Genomic DNA, 18,992 nt, shown 5'->3' on the forward strand with positions numbered 1-18,992 from the left:
GGTCCTGAGACCCAGTCGCTTCCTCTCTTGCTGGTCCATTTCCTCGTCTGTAAGACATTTGTACTTGACGTGGAAATGATGACTCTCTTCCTTTTTCTGTCATTTCTCCACCTTGCTGTATCCACCATCCACTGAACGATTTCTGCTTCCTCTTTTAAACAACTTAAGACAGTTATCTCCAAGAAGGCAGGTAAGTAATGAGGCTGAACACCAAGCTGAGGGATGCTGTGTTGACTCTGAGTCCTAAGTGAGGAAAGGGTGACTGGGCGTGTTCAGGGTAAGTATCAAATTGCCCCGCCCACAGCCGCTGACCTTGACATTGGTTTATTTGGCATTCATCCAGCCCTGGTCACCTTTACTTACAGCTTGCCTGTCTCAGGCCTGTTGTTATGGGAGCTGTGAGTACCTGAAGGGGTGAGAAAAAGGATGCCTGGCAGCTGAAATGGACATCCCCCGCCTCGGGAAGACCTGGAGAGAATGTTCCTGCGGCAGGAGGCAGTCATCCCGGCTGGCCGGGGAGGGGCCTGTGGCCAGGCTGTGGGGGAGACGTTTGCATCCTGTGGTTTAGTTCTTGCTGTTCATCCCTCCTGGTTTCCTAGGTCCTTTGTCTAAATATTGTTGAAGAGAGGAGCTCAGCTACCATGTGTGGACATTTTAGTCCAGCTTTCCCAGGACAAGACTGTGGCTCCGGGTGACGGAATGACAGGGAAACATTTGTATTTCTTTCGTATTTCGCTGCTTAAAAGGTAAACAAAAAAGACAATTAAAGACTGTCTCTGCAGTTTACAGATCAGAAGGCTCAGGCCTGGCTGGGCAGTGGAGATGGTCGCTGACCACTGGAACATGTGTCTCTAGCCAGTTCCCTGGGGGACTCCTCAGGTGAGCCGGCTCTTAGAGGCCCATGATACGTCCTCTGGTTGACACAGTTCACCCAGAGGATTCCAGCACTCCTGGCTCCCAAGGTTGATGCGAGGAACACAGATTTGCGTGTGATTGGTGCAAAGATCTGAGTGTGTGACCGTGATGGAGGAACCACCTCTGGACCCTTCCAGTTACAATGTGGGGAAGGATCCTGTTGCTCAAGGCCTGACCCTGCTCGCCGCATTCTGCAGCGCCGGGTCTCAGATGCTGACCTGGTGTCAGCTTTGTGACAAGCAGGTCAGTGTCTGTCCAAGTGTCAGGATCCCAGGTGGGCACGTGGCCCACAGGTGTAGCAGGCAATGGGGAGTCAGCTGGAGGAGGAAGTGGGTGGAGAGTGGGCTTTGCCTCAGATTTTCTGGCATCTTGACCTTGAGGAGCCAGGTCAAGGTCTAGGGTGTGGTAAGCAGTCCAGGGTGTGGTCCCATCCTTGGCTGCGACTTTGCGGTCACCATGGAAATTACAGAGCTGAGCATTTTCCGAAACTTGAAAATGAGGGAACTCAAAAGTCTCCACCTAGAACACAACCAAAGAATACCAGTTGCAGCATTCACCGTAGCAACAAACTGCCGAGTCCGCGGCCCCAGCTTCTCTGTGGGCTTCTGTCCTCGCGGGCTCTGCAGGGTGAACAGTGTGGACTTCCCAACCCAGTGCTGGGAAAGTCACTTCTTCTTTTCAAAGGAGAGCAACATTTTTGCTAACTGTTTCACTGGGAAATGTAGATTGCAATTTGTATAACACACACACACACGTGCACACACGCTCACACACACGTGCACACACGCTCACACACACGTGCACACACACAGACACACGTGTGCACACACATGCGCATGCATGCATGCTGCCGTGTGCCCTGCTGCTCCTCCTGGGAGCACCACCCCCCCCTGCCCCCTGCCCCGGATCAGTGGAGCCCTGCCTGTGGCTCCGGCTCTTTTCGGGAACCCTGAGGTCCATCTGCTGGAGCTGCCCAGGGTGTGGTGAGGATCCGGACCCGCCCAGGGCTGCCTGGTGTGGAAGCAGTGTTTATCTTGCCTTGAGCTCAGCTTTAGGAAAACAGCTGAGGACACAGCAGCCCGCGTGTGAGCCAGTTTCGCCAGCTTGGTTACGGACGCGGCGCTGAGAGGAAGGGACAGGGCTCAGGTCTCGCAGGACCGCGCGCTGTGTTGCCAGGAGGCTCCCTCGTGCGCTTGGAGGCCGTGCTGCTCACGTGCCGCCCTCTCCCTCTGCCTTCAGGCCTGCTCCACTCGTCCCGGACCTTCTCCCGCCCGCATGTTTCTCCAGCCCCTGTTCCATCTGGCTGAGCGATGGGTGGACGGGGCCTTTGAGTGGCTGCTTGCCGTGGCTGTTGTGTGCGTATATGTTTCTCCAGCCCCTGTTCCATCTGGCTGAGCGACGGGTGGACGGGGCCTTTGAGTGGCTGCTTGCCGTGGCTGTTGTGTGCGTATATGTTTCTCCAGCCCCTGTTCCATCTGGCTGAGCGACGGGTGGACGGGGCCTTTGAGTGGCTGCTTGCCGTGGCTGTTGTGTGCGTATATGTTTCTCCAGCCCCTGCTCCATCTGGCTGAGCGACGGGTGGACGGGGCCTTTGAGTGGCTGCTTGCCGTGGCTGTTGTGTGCGTATATGTTTCTCCAGCCCCTGCTCCATCTGGCTGAGCGACGGGTGGACGGGGCCTTTGAGTGGCTGCTTGCCGTGGCTGTTGTGTGCGTATATGTTTCTCCAGCCCCTGCTCCATCTGGCTGAGCGACGGGTGGACGGGGCCTTTGAGTGGCTGCTTGCCGTGGCTGTTGTGTGCGTAAGGCCAGCGTGACTGACCACCCTGTGGAGACCTCCTGACCTGTCCGTGGAGGGAGGCCTCTGCGGTTGTCCCACGTCTGCCGGTGACCCCGGGGCCTTAGGAAGAGCTGTGCTGAGAGGTGGGAGATGTGGGCTCTGGCCCTAGTTCTGTTTACGTTCACAGTCTTAACCTCATTCCGAGGCTTTTATTTACTCTTTGGGAAAATAAGATTAAAGTAATTCATGAAGTGTATTTTCAACTCCAAAAATTCATTACTTGCTCTACGTTAGAGTGTTAGTTGCTAAGTCGTGTCTGACTCTTTGCAGCCCCATGGGCTCCTCTGTCCATGGGATTCTCCAGGCAAGAATACTGGAGTAGGTAGCCATTCCCTTCTCCAGGGGATCTTCCCAATCCAGGGTTGAACCCAGGTCTCCTGCGTTGCAGGCAGATTCCTTACCAGCTGAGCCACCAGGGAAGCCTTGGCTCTATGAAATCATACGAACTCTGGCTCCTTAGGTTAGCTCTCTGCGACCAGTTAGGATCTTCTATACAAGAACAGATTGAAAAGCAGTCAGGAGCCTGGAGTTGGAGCAGGTAGAGGAGCTCCTGGGTTGAGCAGCCATGGGTGCCGCTGGCCGGATGGAGGCTGGATGGAGGCAGGTGGCTTGAGAGAACTGGTTTCATTCTCCCACTGTCTGCCTTGGGCTGTTTCCACAGCCTGATATCCTGCCCTGTAATTCTGTGAAGGCAATAACGACTGGTTACCCTTCATCAGCCTGAATTGGTTGAGAAGAAGCACTTATTTTGAAACCCAAATTCGCCTCTTCCAGGAAGGCGAATGCAGAGATGGCAGCAGACTGTAACTCTTTTCTTGGCTGCGTCAGCGGCTGAAGGTTGCGTCAGTGGCTGAAGGTTGTGTCTCCTCCAGCCCTTGTCAGAGGGTCCTTGTCTCTCACCTGAAAGCAGAAGCGGGAGCCCCAGCAGCTGAGGTGAAACTAAGCTGAAGAGGCCCCCGTCCACAGGACCCTCTCCTGACTCTCAGCGTCCGGCGTGTGTGTGTGTGTGTTGCAGGCCTTCCCGACTCTCAGTGTCCGGCGTGTGTGTGTGTGTGTGTGTATGTGTGTTGCAGGCCTGTACACGGGGCCACGTTCCCGCCCTTTAGAGCTGAAGCGGCGTGCAGGGGCCTGTCCCGAGGCTGGGCTTTCCGGTGCCTCTGATTCGCTCTGTGACTCTGGGCATGTCGCTTACTCCTTTCTGAGCTGACCTCGTGTTTCAAATGAGGGAGTTGGGCTAGCAGGGCAGTATTCAGGGCTTGTTCCAGAGCCAGTGTGTGCCAAGAACTTGAGATGCCCCTCTTCATCCGCAGGACGTGGGAGGGGGGCGGCCGAGCGAGGCAGGAGGGAGCAGCCAGCCTGTGCAGATGCCCCACGTCCAGCCTGGAACCCTAGCGGGCAGGGGCTGCCTCCTGACTTTTGTACAGCACAAAGTCCCAGTTACCACAGAGTGCCTTGCAGTGGACGGTGCCTCTGGTCAGTGTGCTGGTTTGGGCATCTATTTATCGAGGCGTCATAGCCTGAGGCGCCCTGTTAGGAGCTGAGCCGCCCAGGAACAGGAGAGGCCTCCCAGTCTGAAAGGTTCCCTCACGGCCATGGCGCCTTTGAACTCTCTGTCCCTTCACAAGGATTGTCTCCGTCCAGGGGTGGCAGAGCCGTTTCTGTGCATCCCTCTCATTCTGTTTCTTTGTTTTGCCCCGGACAGAAGCCTCAGGGGCTCTCACCAACCGGCCCTTGTTAAGTGTCTGTTCACATTCAGGCTGAAGACCCGCTGGTGGCTTTGAGCCTTGAGGGGAGGTTTAGCAGGAACATCTGTGCTCTTCCAGGGGACCGCCTGCCTTCACTGTCTTGTATTCGATCTGTAAGCCAGCACATGCATTGAATGGCTTATTGAGAATATTTTCTGCTCGGAGGGGATCTGAAAAATCTTCTTTTCTCGTCCATATACATTCAGTCCTGCAGGGCACCCTTAGAGATGTTGAATTGCCGTGTTTAAAATACATCCCAGCTTGGTGAGGGATCTGGCTCTTCCCATCCTGGAGAGGCTTTTATTGAGGCTCATCCCACTGACTTCAGTGAGGGGGTTCAGTTCAGTCACTCAGTCGTGTCTGACTCTTTGCAACCCCATGGGCTGCAGCACGCCAGGCCTCCCTGTCCATCACCAACTCCCGCAGTTCACCCAGACTCATGTCCATCGAGTCGGTAATGCCTTCCAACCATCTCATCTGTCGTCCCCTTCTCCTCCTGCCCCCAATCCCTCCCAGCAGGTGTTACAGCTGCTTTTAGTTATCTGTGCTGTTGGGCAACAGAGATATAAAGGATTTCTTTATATAGTTTATCTCATTGAAAATGATAGTTCCAGTATTTCCTCCTGTCACAGTTTTAGACAAGGGGATAGTTCGATGTCCTCCAAGTTCCTGCCTTCCGACGTTTCCTGGCTGATGTAGCGATGAGGCCTCGGAACTTGCCCCTGTGGGAAAAGCAGGGAGGGGGTCCAGGGAGTCCGGGGAGAGGAGTCCCCCGCCTGCCCCGCGGACGCAGCTGGCAGGGAGCCGATGTGGGGATTCCAGAGCCTGTCCTTGGGGCGCTTGTCCCCTAAAACCCTGTCCTGTGAGCCCGGAAGTGGTGGCTGAGGAGAGAGCTGCCACCCTGCTCGTGCCACTGCCTATGGGACCGCAAGCAGGGCCGCATCAGTGGTGTGCCCGCCCGAGGAGATGGCGACAGTCCTGGCTCATTCCCACCTGTTGGCCTTTCCTCTCCCATCCTCGTCAGGATGATGTCTGTCTACATGTGGACGGCATCACTGACTCAGTGGACATGAGTCTGAGCAAACTCCGAGAGATCGTGAAGGACAGGGAAGCCTGGTATGCTGCAGTTCATGGGGTTGCAGAGTCAGACGTGACTTAGCCACTGAACAACAACATCAAGAGGTGCCAAGCTCCTAGAAGTACTATAACCTCCAATCAGAATGGTATTAGTAGAATACGATATTTACTCTTGAGGAAATGTTCTAATTTACGAAATCCTGTCTTTTTATCTCATGATTTTTTTCCCTTTTGAACAAACTTACCCACAAGTGAAAACTTTATTTAAAAACAACAAGGTTTTAGAAAATCTAGGCTAGTTTCTGAAATTGTATGACATGCTTTGAGTCTCCCTTGGTTGTACATTGTTAGATTTCAGTGCAAAGTTTTCCCCACCAATTTGGAATGAACTGGGCATTGTAGCTGGTTCTGTATGAAACAGTTGTTTCAGATCCTGACTCTGTAACGACGTCATTTTCTTTATACCCAAAGTAAGTGCTGTTCAGGCTAGATTATTTTGGAATTCGGCTGCTCTATTTTTCTCCTGATTAAAATCTTCTGTTGCAAAGGAGCTCTGTTAGTTTCCCTTATAAGTTACTGTTTTTGTGCCTCTAACTTTTCTAGTAATAAATCTTATTTTTCCATGAGAAAGCAGCCCGTGCTATTTAAGGTGGAGTAGGGTTTGTGGTTGAAACTGCAAACACATCCAGTGTTCTGTTTTCATTTTCTAACTTCAGAGTGTCTTTTCAGTGGAAGTGATCCAGTCTCAATCGTTACTATCTTCAGCCAAGATAAAGTATACTTTAAGTTGTTTACATGCAAGGCCCTGAAGCAGAGGGAGAAAAAGTGCTAGAGCCCCAGGGAGTCTTTAGTAGAATTTTCAAGTTTCTGAGGGAAGATAGAAGTGTATCCACTTTTAATTTTTTGTGTGGGCATGAAAAAGAATAGTGGAGAGATGGACATGTAGGAAATTCCACCCACCCTAGAAACCTCATGGGCCGGATGTAGGGCCATTCCTTTCCTTTCTTTCTCTGACATCTCTAGATTTCAAGAATAATTATTTGTATTGTTTTCCCCTGTGCTTCTTAGCTTAACTCTTAGATGATTATAGATAACTTATATGATTTAAAGTGTATTAGTGCTGGCACCCCACTCCGGTACTCTTGCCTGGAAAATCCTATGAATGAAGGAGCCTGGTAGGCTGCAGTCCATGGGGTCGCTAAGAGTCAGATACGACTGAGCGACTTCCTTTTCACTTTTCACTTTCATGCATTGGAGAAGGAAATGGCAACCCACTCCAGTGTCCTTGTCTGGAGAATCCCAGGGATGGGGGAGCCTGGTGGGCAGCCGTCTATGGGGTCACACAGAGTCGGACACGACTGAAGCGACTGAGCAGCAGCAGCAGCAGTGCAAGTCTTTGGGCTTCCCTGGTGGCTCAGATGGTAAAGACTCTGCCTGCAATGCGGAAGACCCAGGTTCGATCCCTGGGTCAGGAAGGTCCCCGGGAGAAGGAAATGGCTACCCACTCCAGTATTCTTGCCTAGAAAATCGCAAAGAATTGGACACAACTGAGCGACTAACACAGTGCAAGTCTAACTGTGATTATATTAACATTTGTAATCCCATCAAGCTAGCTAGTGGACCTCTTTTAGGGCCAGAACTACCTCTGCAGTGGGTGGCATTGTGTATAGAGTTAAAAGCCTGGTTCTTTACCTGTGGACTTGTCTTCAGAGCCTAACCTGACCATTTCCTGACAGTGTTACCTTGGGCAAAAAGCCCTCCTTTCTGTCCTTTATGCAGAGGTCACAGCAATACTAACTTCCTGGAGGCATTACCAGGATCAGTTGAGATGATGTTTTGAAGCACTTGACACAGTGCCCGGAGCTAGGAGGTGTGCTGGAGATGTCAGCCACTGTCAGCGCCTCTGCTGCCGCCTCCCTGCCAGGCCCTTCCACAGAGTGTGCATGCCTCTGCTGCAGCATGCCTTTCACATGAACCCCATCATGCCCAGAGCTCAGCTCAGCAACAAGCGGCAGTGCTCCACGCCCGTCCCCTTTCTACTGTTCCGCAAGCTTCCACCCTTTTTTGGCATGCTTCTGTCTGGTGGCTCAGTCGGTAAAGAGTCTGCCTGCATTGTGGGAGACCCGGGTTCAGTCCCTGGGTCAGGAAGATCCCCTGGAGAAGGAAACGGCAACCCACTCCAGGATTCTTGCCTGGAGAACCACCACGGGCGGAGGAGCCTGGTGGGCTACAGTCCATGGGGTCACAAAGAGTCAGACACAGCTGAGTGACTAACACTTTCTGTCAGGGGTCCTAGGTGAGCATGGAGGTTATATTTTAAAGCTGTTATTAGAAGAGGAAAAAGAACTACAGATCCTGAATACAGAATCTCTGCAGTATCCTTCCAGGATGAAGGAACTTAAAAATGCCTCTTGATTGTACGAAGAAAAGAAAAAAGAAATTCTAAGAATGTCTGAGTCTCTTCCTCAGATTTTTTGGTATGGTGATTCTGATTCTTCATCCTGAAAGTTGGCTTATAGAAAATTAACTTTTACTAATGGATTCCTATGGGACTTCCCTTATGGCACAGTGGTAAAGAATCTGCCCACCAATGTAGGAGACACAGGAGAGGCAGCTTTGAACCCTGGGTTGGGAAGATCCCTGGGGAAGGAAATGGCACCTGGCTGCAGTATTCTTGCCTGGAGAATCCCATGGACAGAGGAGGCTGGCAGGCTACTGTCCACGGGGTCACAAAGAGTAGGACACGCCTGAGCACGTGCACATCCTTCTGATGATTTACAGTTTAGTAACAACTATGGCAGACAGAGTCTTCTAGAGAGATGCATTGACAGTGGGGAAGCCAGCCTGCAAACAGCATCTCCTGATAAAAGGTAGACTAACAGGAGCATTCACGGGTCTCTGCTCAAGTGCAGCCCGTGCCTGGCCCCACGCGTCCTGGCAGAAGGGGTCCGTAGAGGAGGGCTTCGCTGCCATCGCGCCATGCCAGCCTTTCTTCAGCGCGTGGCCTCTCCTCTGACGTAAGCATTGCTGAAGAGCGCCCGCTGACTGAAGAGCAGCAGCCTGTGATAAGTAAACCGCACCAGTTTTGTGAGCTCTGACCTCATCTTAGTCAAGGAGACGGCTTAGCATTCGACTGTCACTTTAGAAATTTGGTGACATACGAAATTTTAGTCAAGTCGGATAAATACTTCAACCCCATATTGTTTGTCTATTTAAAAAATCTTAATATAAATTCTGTATATAACCTAACAAACTACATGCCTACACATGTATATACACAAAAAAGTGGGTGTGTACACACAAATACATCTTTGGCTTTGAATGAATTTCTAAACGGAGATAAAGTCAAATCTCTTGTTTAAATATATATATACAATGTAATCCGGGCTTCCCTTGTAGCTCAGTTGGTAAAGAATCTGCCTGCAATGCAAGAGACCAGGGTTCAGTTCCTGGGTTGGGAATACCCCCTGGAGAAGGAAATGGCAATCCACTCCAGTATTCTTGCCTGGAGAATCCCATGGACAGGCTACAGTCCATGGGGTCGCGAGAGTGGGACACGACTTAGCGACTAAACCACCAACCTCGTCTTTAAAGAAAATGAAATGAAATACCCAGATGGCTGTGAAAAAGAACCGACAAAAGTTTTTTCCACTTAAGCCCCTGGTGGGAGCATTTTTATGTCAAAAATAAACTACCTCTGCTAGATGGCCTTTAAGCAGATTCTGCAGCCCAGAGGGATTACAGAAAGGTCTGTGCCTTTGGAAACACATGGCCTGGAGCGGGTTGGGTTCACGGGGATTCACACAGCGATGCTGTAGCCGTGGTTTAGGTCCAGGGAGCCCGGGTTGTGGGCTAAACCCTAACTGGGTGATCCTTGGTCTGCCGGCTCAAGACTCCGTGTGTGTCAGCAGTGGACTCCAGGTACTTCCCCCTTTTTAGAGCCTAGGAATTTTCTTAAAATTAATTTTAATTGGAGGCTAATTACTTTACAGTATTGTGGTAGTTTTTGCCATACATTGACATGAATCAGCCATGGGTATACATGTGTCCCCCTCCCAAACCCCCCTTCCTCTTCCCTCCCCGTCCCATCCCTCTGGGTTGTTCCGGTGCACCGGCTTTGAGTGCCCTGTTTCATACATCGAACTTGGACTGGTCATCTGTTTCACATATGGTAATATACATCAGTTGAGTTCAGTCGCTCAGTCGTGTCTGACTCTTTGTGACCCCATGGACCGCAGCACTCTAGACCTCCCTATCACCAACTCCTGGAGTTCACCCAAACTCATGTCCATTGAGTCGGTGATGCCATCCAACCATCTCATCCTCTGTCATCCCCTTCTCCTCCCGCCTTCAATCTTTCCCAGCATCAGGGTCTTTGCCAGTGAGTTAGCTCTTCGCATCATGTGGCCGAAGTATTGGAGTTTCAGCTTCAGCATCAGTCCTTCCAATGAACATTCAGTACTGATTTCCTTTAGGATGGACTGGTTGGATCTCCTTACTGTCCAAGGGACTCTCAAGAGTCCTCTCCAACACTACAGTTCAAAAGCATCAATTCTTCGGTGCTTGGCTTTCTTTATAGTCCAACTCTCACATCCATACATGACTACTGGAAAAACCATAGCCTTGACTAGATGGACCTTTGTTGGCAGAATAATGTCTCTGCTTTTTAATATGCTGTCTAGGTTGGTCATACCTTTCCTTCCAAGGAGTAAGTAATATACATGTTTCAACGCTATTATCTCAATTTTAAGTTCTGGCTAAACTGGGAGAAGGAAGGTGAAGTCCGCCGGGTTGTTGGAAAGAGCAGGGGAGGAGCCCTGTGCTGCCCTTCTGCTCTTGTGACTCGCAGTCAGGCTTCTTTATCAGATGTACCTGTTCTGCCCCTGTTTTGGTCTCGGGTCCTCTGCTCACAGAGTAGTTCTGATTAAACAAAAGAAAGGACAGGTACCGCTCGTTTTAAGCTTTTAAATTCATTCTTTACCCTCTTACACTGAATCAGGCAGGGCTTTCCTCCTGGTGCTGCAGTTCATTTTGGTAGATGGCCTGCCCTGCTCTTCCTGAGACTTTCTGAGACGAGCAGCAGGCAAGGGTCTCTCAAAAAACGCAAAGAGTCGCGGCCTTCTTCACAGTTGAGTCATCCAGGCATGACTGGTTGATACCAGCTGGCCGGCTGGAACCCAGAAGAACCCACCCATTCAGCAGCGTCCTTTCTCCCACCCAGTTCAGACGACACCTGTACTGCCTCTCTTCCTCACACCTGGGATCCAGGGAACTCTTTCTCTTTATGGCAAATAAGGACAGTTTCTCCATGCTGGCGAGTGTTAAGACCCATGTATTTGTGTGCGTGTGTAAATAGACTTCTTTTTTTCTGAACTAAGAGATTACAAAGAACTGTCAGTGTTGTCACTTGGTTGGAACTAGACCTGCTTTGTCAGACGTTTGACTGGGGGTGACACCGAGCTCTGCTCTGGGTGCCGCAGCACTCCCAGGGGGCTGCTGTAGTGGATTGGCCTCACAAGAACACCCCATTTCCATGCTGGGCTGTGAGCGTGCACACACACAGGTACCAACAGGCAGGCCATCCAGCTAGTGTGCGTCCTGCCTGGCTGCCTTGGGCATGGCCAGGGGTTCACCAGGCCGTTGAGGTAGTAAACCTGATTTGTATCCGACAGAAATCACGAGACTTACTTTGCTTTCTGTTCCCTTGTTAGCGTCTTGACTGTTGCTTTGTAGATGTCACACAGTAATCTAGTAACTTTATCAGGCCTAGCAGACTGCTGCGGAATTTTAGAGGTAGAAGGGATATTCATCTCCCCCTCCCTGCTCCTGCAGAGTTGTGCAGACGAATGAGTGTGCTGAAGCCAAGGCAGTGAGAGGTACTTGCCCCGAGCCTCACAGTTAGTGACAAGAGCCGAACAAGATCTCACCTCTCGGCTTCCATACATAGCCGTGCCTTTCACATCTGACCACTGTTGGTGAGTGTGTGTGCAGCAGTGCACTGGACCACAGCTACCCCCAGGGGGATGGAGCAGTGGGTGGCGTATGGAGCCAGGCCACCTGGACACACATCCCAGCTCTGCCATTCTGCTCACCTGTGCCCCAGCCACCCTGTCCAACAAGGGAACGTATTAATGATACCTGCTTCGTAGGGTTGTTATGAAGATCAAACGCACCGGTGTGTGTAAACGTCTCAGAACCATGCCTGGGACACTGAAAGTGAATACATACCGACTGTCGTTTTGGCCTGAATGATTTGAACGGCAGTGGAGAGGAATTACGCAGAGGCCTTTATGGCCTAAACACAGAAATGTTTAGCTCAGCCTGGCAGACTAGCGGGGGAATCATTTGGTTCATTTAGTGGCAAAATGTGCCCTCGCCGCCCAGGTCAACTCTGGGAGCCATCGTGCTTGTCACAAGCGTCTTGAGACGTTTTGGCTTAGCCTGCCCTCCAGCAACCCGCTCCGAGTGGGTTACTCAGGAGCGACTGGGGAGCCTGAGGTCCCCATGCTGAGCTGTCAGCATGAATCTGCGGGAAGTTTTTCAGGCGGAAGGTGGTCCTCACCGAGTTCTTCTGGTCCATTCCCTTGGTAGTGACATTCCTTTGAAATTATGCAGGCTGATTTGTCCACGACCCGGAGGACGAGGGCATCCTCAGTAGGATTCTTCAGGGTCCATGGGATGACTGGTTTCTGCTAAGCTCCAGCCCATATTTTGTTCCTCAGTGTAATAATGTAAATTACGGTGTGGAGTTGAAGAGCATGTGGGTGGAGAGGGAGAAAAGTTTTATGGAAGGATGGCCCTGCGTTGTCTGTCTGTCTGAATGACGTGGGGGTGAGATAACCGCGGAGCATTGCTAATAACCAGCCAGTCTGCCCGTCCTCTGCCACAGGCCGTGTGGGCGGCCGGGCCATGTCCCCGCCGTGTCACGGGTGAGCTCCCCCGGGCTCCGGTCTTGCCTTGAGTGAGGTCCTCGGGGACAAGCCCGGCGGTACTTGGGGCTCAGCGTTGAGTCGCTCTACCGTGGGTGCCGCCTCTGAGAGAGGATGTGTTCCAGGACCACTGGAGCTGCAGAACCTCCCCAGGAAGCGGCTTTTGCCTCCGGGTGAGTCGCCCTGGTTCCCTCTCCATTTGCAGAAGTGGGCCTCCTCGGGTGTTGGCTGGAGCCTGACACCCGCCTTGCCTTTCCGTGCCAAGCGGAGGCGCCACCTTTAAGGGCCCAGAGTTGTGTGAGGAAAAGCAGGCTCAGGGAGTGAGGTGAAGAGGTGACTCTCTCAGAGAGGCCAGGGGACTCTGCCTTTTGACAGAGGCTCTTTAAAAAGGAAACCTCTGCTCTACTGGTTTTGGTCTTTTTTTCCCCCTCTCTTTCATGCTTAAGAAAATATTTTCCCTCAAAAGTACAGTTAGACTTGTGTATGAAAGTTCAGGGAGAGAACGTATTTGGACTCGGGGTGTCTTTTCTGTTTATGCCCTCATAAAATGACAGTGTCAGAAATTGATGGATTAAGCTTCGGGATTTGTGTTTCTTCTCCTGGTGAGAAGGTTGTTGAGAGAGCTGAGTGCAGGAAGTGGTGTTTTGAGATTTAGTTCCCTTTTCAAGGACCTCTCCCTTCTGTTTGTTTTAAAGTGGGTTTTCAGTTTTCCATTTCTATGATAAGGCCATTTCCTCTGGGTCGTTTGTAGAATATTCAGAGACAGATTGAAATTGCTGAAAAACAAACAGGGCCTAACATCAAAACATTTTTGCAGTGCTGTGATCTGAAATCGGTTGTCAGCCACTGAAAGCTTACATTTGTTTTACTGAACATTATCATTAAAAAAAAAAAAGTTGAACTTTGGCTCGCACATAGAGTTTCCCCAAGTCTTTAGTTTTTCTTTTTTTTTCAATAAAGAGGCCAGGACATGTTTATCAAATAATGATGTTTAGACTTAATATCCAGAAGTGCTTATGGAGAACATAGGAACTAAGGAAGGGAGGGCCAGACCATTTCCTTTCCAGGAAATCCACGTTCTCTCACTTGTTCAGAATGGTTCGACAATGCAGACCTTTAGATCATTTTTCACACTTAATGTTTCTCAGTCTTACCATGAAGCCGTAGCTCTGTGTGACATCAGATCTGAAGCCCTAATATTATTTGCAAAAGATTGTTTTAGAGATGAAAGCCCTGCTCAGGGCTGCCAGGCGATTCCAGGTGTGAGCTTTGTCAGATGGCATTACAGGATTAACTAGCCGGGCTATATGATTCATCTGACACACGAGCCAACTTAAACCCATTCATAATTGTGCTCCTTATCAGAGAGACGGGAGAGCTGCGTCTAAACACGACAGGCCCGGAAAGGAGTCCTCTCTTGTGTCCCTCCCAGAGTGACGCTCCCACCCCAGCAGCCGCCTGTCTGCCCAGGCACAGCGCATGTCTGCAGACGGAGCCAGCTGTGGATCTGATTAGGATAGAGAAGAGTCATCACTGCTCTTAAGCAACGTGGAGGATTGCTTGAAAACCTGAGAGCATACCAGGGCCCTTTTAGTCTCATTTCATTTACGTTTGTGGTCTTCTGCAAGTTAATAAGAGCCAGGAACAGTGACACTTTGATAAACCAACTAAGTGGTATGACCTAAAAAGCTTCACTGAATCCTAGTTACCTATGAACTGACACCCTTGGGACAGAGATGGAAGACACAGTCAATTTCTTTTAGAGGCCATTCTGATTTTCATTGAAATTGCTCTGTTCCTCTTGAGGTCTGTGTATGCAGAGGTATGTTTATTTCACCTGGGTGATGTGTTAGGTGACATTTATGTAGAAACATTTGAGCAGCTTATTGAAATATGCTGTCATGGTGTTAAGATGTTCCGAGCAAACTTGTCTCCCACAGAGCAGCGGTGTCTCGCTGGATCGCTGGTCCCCGGTCCAGTAAGGACCCAGGAACTCGCTCGTGGCTGATTCAAGAGAGCCTCATGATTTCTAGCTTCTGCTTTCCGGATCTCGGTTCTTGTGTGTTGCATGCTAGCCACTGGGCTTCTAAGATTTTATGCACTACGGGTGTCACTGCTGTCCGGGCCTCTGGTTTCGGTTTCTGAGTGTCTTTCTTCATTCCCGCCTGGTAGGTCTCTGTTCTCTACCTTTCTCTCTTTCTGAACGTGTCGCTAAAAGCCTTATGTCAGATCAAACCAGAAACTAAGAACTTGATCTGAAACTAAGACCTGGAGTTGACCCTTGAACAGCAATGGTTTTTTTTGCCACTGAATATGTCCTGCAGCACGAGATGTCCTGCAGTTGAACCCACGAATGTGGAACCGTGAGTATGGAGGGCTGACTATAAAGGTTATATGCAGATTTTTGACTGCTCGGAGGACTGGCACCCCTAACCTTCATGTTGTTCAAGGGTCAAGTGTGTATTAAAAAAGTCCCATCCACTTAAAGAGGAGTCTGATTATAGAATGAAAATACATTTTCATTAAAGACAATTTGAAAAACACAAAGAAATAAATAATCCAGGAATGATCACCTAGACGTTTTGGTATCTGCATTTTCAACCTGTGTGTGTGTGTGAGAGAGAGCACGTTCAGGCACAGACAGGGAATGTATCAGGTTTCTTTAAAGGAGTGCCTCCCAAAGGCTGGAGCAGACGCTGCTGGTGGCACGTGAAATAGTTTAGGAAATATGTGAATGAGCATGTTTTGGTAACGGTTCTGTATTCTAATATGTATTGTAAAATGATAACAACACATCAGACTTATGATTCTATGGTAACAGTGCCTCTGGACGACCTTCAGGAGTAGGGGATCCTCAGCCCCTCTTCAGCAAAACACTTCATTCATTAGGTGATTATACCGGGTCTTCGGTATCCAGCACATCAGCAAACTGGTCAGCTCTGCCTTCAAAATATGTTCGTAATTCACCTCTTCCCCATGCCAAAGGCCACCAGGAGTCAAGTGACCCAGGTCCCCATGGTTTATATCCTTTTAACCAGTGTCCCAGGTCAGTCTTCTGTTGGTCTGACGGTTTCCCATCTCAGAGTAAGAGCCCGAGTCCTTACCCGGCCAGAAAGCCCCTGCACGATCTGCCTCGTCTCTGCCGCCCCCCACCAGCGATCTCGGGACCCCCAGCCCCACCCGCCTTGCCCCTCTGCTCTGACGCGCTGGCCTCTGCCCATCTTCAAACACGCCGAGCCTGCTCCCACCTTGAGCCCTTTGCTATTCTATGGAATAGCCCTGCTGTTCTGTCTCCCTGGATGCTCATCCCCAGGCCCTCCACAGACAGCCCCCAGCTTCACGTCTGCAGAGGTGCCTTTCCAGCGTTTTGCTGTTGTTCAGTCACTTAGTCGTGTCCTGCTCTTTGTGACCCAATGGACTTTGGTCACCTGATGCGAAGAACCGACTCATTTGAAAAGACCCTGATGCTGGGAAAGATTGAAGGCAGGAGGAGAAGGAGGTGACAGAGATGGTTGGATGGCATCACCAACTCAATGGACATGAGTTTGAGTAGGCTCCGGGAGTTGGTGATGGACAGGAAGGCCTGGCATGCTGCAGTCCATGGGGTCGCAAAGAGTTGGACACGACCGAGCGACTGAACTGAAGTGGACTGCCACCTGCCGGGCTTCCCTGTCCTTCACCATCTCCCAGAGCATGTTCAGACTCATGTCCATTGTGTTGGTGATGCCGTCCAACCATCTCATCCTGTCGTCCCCTTCTCCTCCTGCCTTCAATCTTTCCCAGCATCAGGGTCTTTTCCAATGAGTTGGCTCTTCCCATCAGGTGGCCAACATATTGGAGCTTCTGGTGTTTACCTTCTTCAGAATTCTAACTTCTCCCCTCACAAAGCCACAGGTTCCTTTTGCCTGTTTTATGTTTCTCCCTAATCACGTCATTAATATGATTATCTTATTATTGTCTCGCTACTAAAATATAAGCTCTGCCAGGCCAGGGATTTTTTTAAATTATTATTATTTTAGTCATTATTGAATCTAAAGCACAGAGAATAGCTCCTAGGCATACAGTAGGCACTCAATAAAAACTTGTTAAAAGAATAGCTGAAATGCTGTAGACCCAGGGATCGAACCCCTGCTTCTTATGTCTCCTGCATTGGCAGGTGAGTTCTTTACCACTAACACCACCTGGGAAGCCCTGAAATAAAGGTAATGGGCTGACTTAACGAGCAATATTGAGTGAATCACTACCTATAGTACAGGGATATGCAAAAGCTGTGAAAGTGATGAGTGAATAATGTTTGAGAAACACTGATTTAAATAGTTTTTGAGTCTGTTTATTTTCATTATAGATAGCACTGCAGTAAATATCCTTTAGTAACTTTCTTGTATATATTTGTGATTATTTCCTTACAATAAATAGTTAAAAGTTTATTTACTTCTTCACGGGATCTCCGTAATTTTAAGGCTTACTGAAGCTAGAAGTCTTGCAGAGGTTTACACCCCTCTGCAACCTGTGAGTGCCTGTATTTCTTCCTAACCTTGCTGTGCACCATCTCAGTGCCTTTTTGTCTTTGCCACTTTGATAGCTGAGAAAACTGAGTGCCTGAAGTGCTTCATTGTTAACTTATGTATATGAGCATTTCCCCACAGGTTTAATTTTGATCTTTTTGTCCTTTGTTGTGACTTGCTTGCTCTTGTCTGTTTGAGCTTGCTCTGATTGCAGGGGATTGAAAACCTACATGCGCTGGTTTTATTGAATGGATGTCACAGGCGCTCAAGGTCACGTCCAAGGACAGGCAGGCCTTAGAGACAAGAACGGGAGGGTCTGCTTCCTGGCATGTCCGCTCTCCTGCTTTTCCTTGCCCGCTGGGTTTCCCTCTTCTCGAGGCCTCTTCCCTTCCATAACCGTGTCCCACCTGGCTCTGGTCTGCTGTGTCCCTCAGTTGAGATGCCCACCATCCTCCAGGTGCCATGGGCACCTGAGGCCCATTTTCCAGGAGTGAGCAGGCGGTTGGCTCTGCTTCACTGTGAGGTCACTTCTGGTCCATCCAGCTGAGATTAGGATGGGAGGTTGAGGCCCTTGGGGCCTGCTCTGTCCAGGGTACGGGGATGAAGCAGCTTTTCTAGGAAGGATGTAGTGCCTCGAATGTTCAGTAACACATCTTTTGACCAGTTTTTCATATGGTGTGTTCATCTTTCCCTAACGGGTGCAGAGAAGTCCATTCACATGGAGACTAGTTTTGCCTTTTGTCTCGTGACTGTGTTTCTCTGCAGTTACCATTTTAATTTTGCTTTTGATATTTTTGCCATGTAATTAAGCCAGTCATTTAAATCATGATTTTTTGCTCCTGTAAAGTTTAGAAATATCTTCTCTTTGGGGAAGCTATATTTTCAGCTATGCTTCCTTCTAGTTCTCTTTGGTTTTATTTTTTTATGTGCCCCTTGAATAACATTAAATTTTAAGGGAATTTGAGAGAGAAACGGCATCTTTGCCTAATTCACTCTAGGAGGATAGTGTTTATTTAGTATTCTTCCAGCAACAGTTTTATAGTTTGCTTTATTCCAGTCCTGAACGTTTCTTAAGTTTATGCCTAGATACTTTATAAGTTTTATTCTTATTTTGAGTAGAATTTTTCTCAACATGCTTTCTAACTTGTCCTTCATAGTTCATTAAAGCTGTTGTTTTTGTATTTTTGTTACTGACCGCCTTACCAGTTCTAATAACTTTTTTACTGAATACTTCTGAGCCTTGTATGTAGACAGTTAGAACATCTGCAAAGAATTATTTTTGCTTTTTTCTGTCTCTTCTTTTTTTCTCATTTTATTGTGGTGGATCTTTTCGAAAGAGGAAGATGGTGATTATAATGGAATGCAGGGCCTGTCTCACATTACTGTGATTGTCAGGAATAATCGTTCCGATTAGATAGTCAGAATATTTGGGAACATAGAGTTAAATGGAACTAGTGGAAAACTGGTCTTTATCCAAAATGTTATCTCTACTGGTTCGTCTTGGAGCCCGAATGTTTCACTTGTTACTCCCTTTCTGACCAAACCATTGCTTCCAGAAAGTTCCCGTTAAGATGCCCATGTGACCCCTCCCATTAACACATTAAACTTGCTAGTATAGCAAATCACTGACGCGCTAGTGTAGCAGGTCATCGAGGTGGTTCTCTGACTCTCTGGGAATTGATACATACTAGTCTACCATTACGGAGAACGGGAACTAGACCTTGAACAGATGGGATAGACGTGTTTAGGTGGTGATGGCAGCCTGGGCCCCTGCAGTCAGCAGTTGCTTACTTGTAGCTTTATCTTTTTTACTCTCTGTTCTGTGCACCTCCCGCTTCTACCCCATAAACTCAGCCACGCTGAACTTCGTTTTTCTTTGATGTGTTTTATTCTCTTACTTTGAGCTTTCTTGTTCTTACCCCGACAGTTAGAATCCTTGTCCTCAGGGTCAACTTAAGTGTCACTTTCTCCAGGATTCTGATTT

At 49.2% G+C, this 18,992-nt stretch overlaps 1 protein-coding gene across 11 annotated transcripts in view; it reads left to right on the forward strand.

Moving 5' to 3' along the window:
* The window catches only part of PSD3 (pleckstrin and Sec7 domain containing 3), a 589,734-nt gene that overhangs the window by 304,724 nt on the left and 266,018 nt on the right, over positions 1 to 18,992 (forward strand). Inside the window, exon 1 of one of the 11 annotated variants that reach the window (XM_069572786.1) lies at positions 157 to 190. The exons of the other annotated variants lie outside the window; for them this stretch is intronic. The gene's annotated coding sequence lies outside the window, so the exon portion shown is untranslated. Of the gene's footprint in view, positions 1 to 156; positions 191 to 18,992 lie in introns of those variants that run through there. 11 annotated transcript variants of the gene reach the window in all.

The sequence above is a fragment of the Ovis canadensis genome, chromosome 26, assembly GCF_042477335.2.
Source record: "Ovis canadensis isolate MfBH-ARS-UI-01 breed Bighorn chromosome 26, ARS-UI_OviCan_v2, whole genome shotgun sequence".
Classification (NCBI taxonomy): domain Eukaryota; kingdom Metazoa; phylum Chordata; class Mammalia; order Artiodactyla; family Bovidae; genus Ovis; species Ovis canadensis.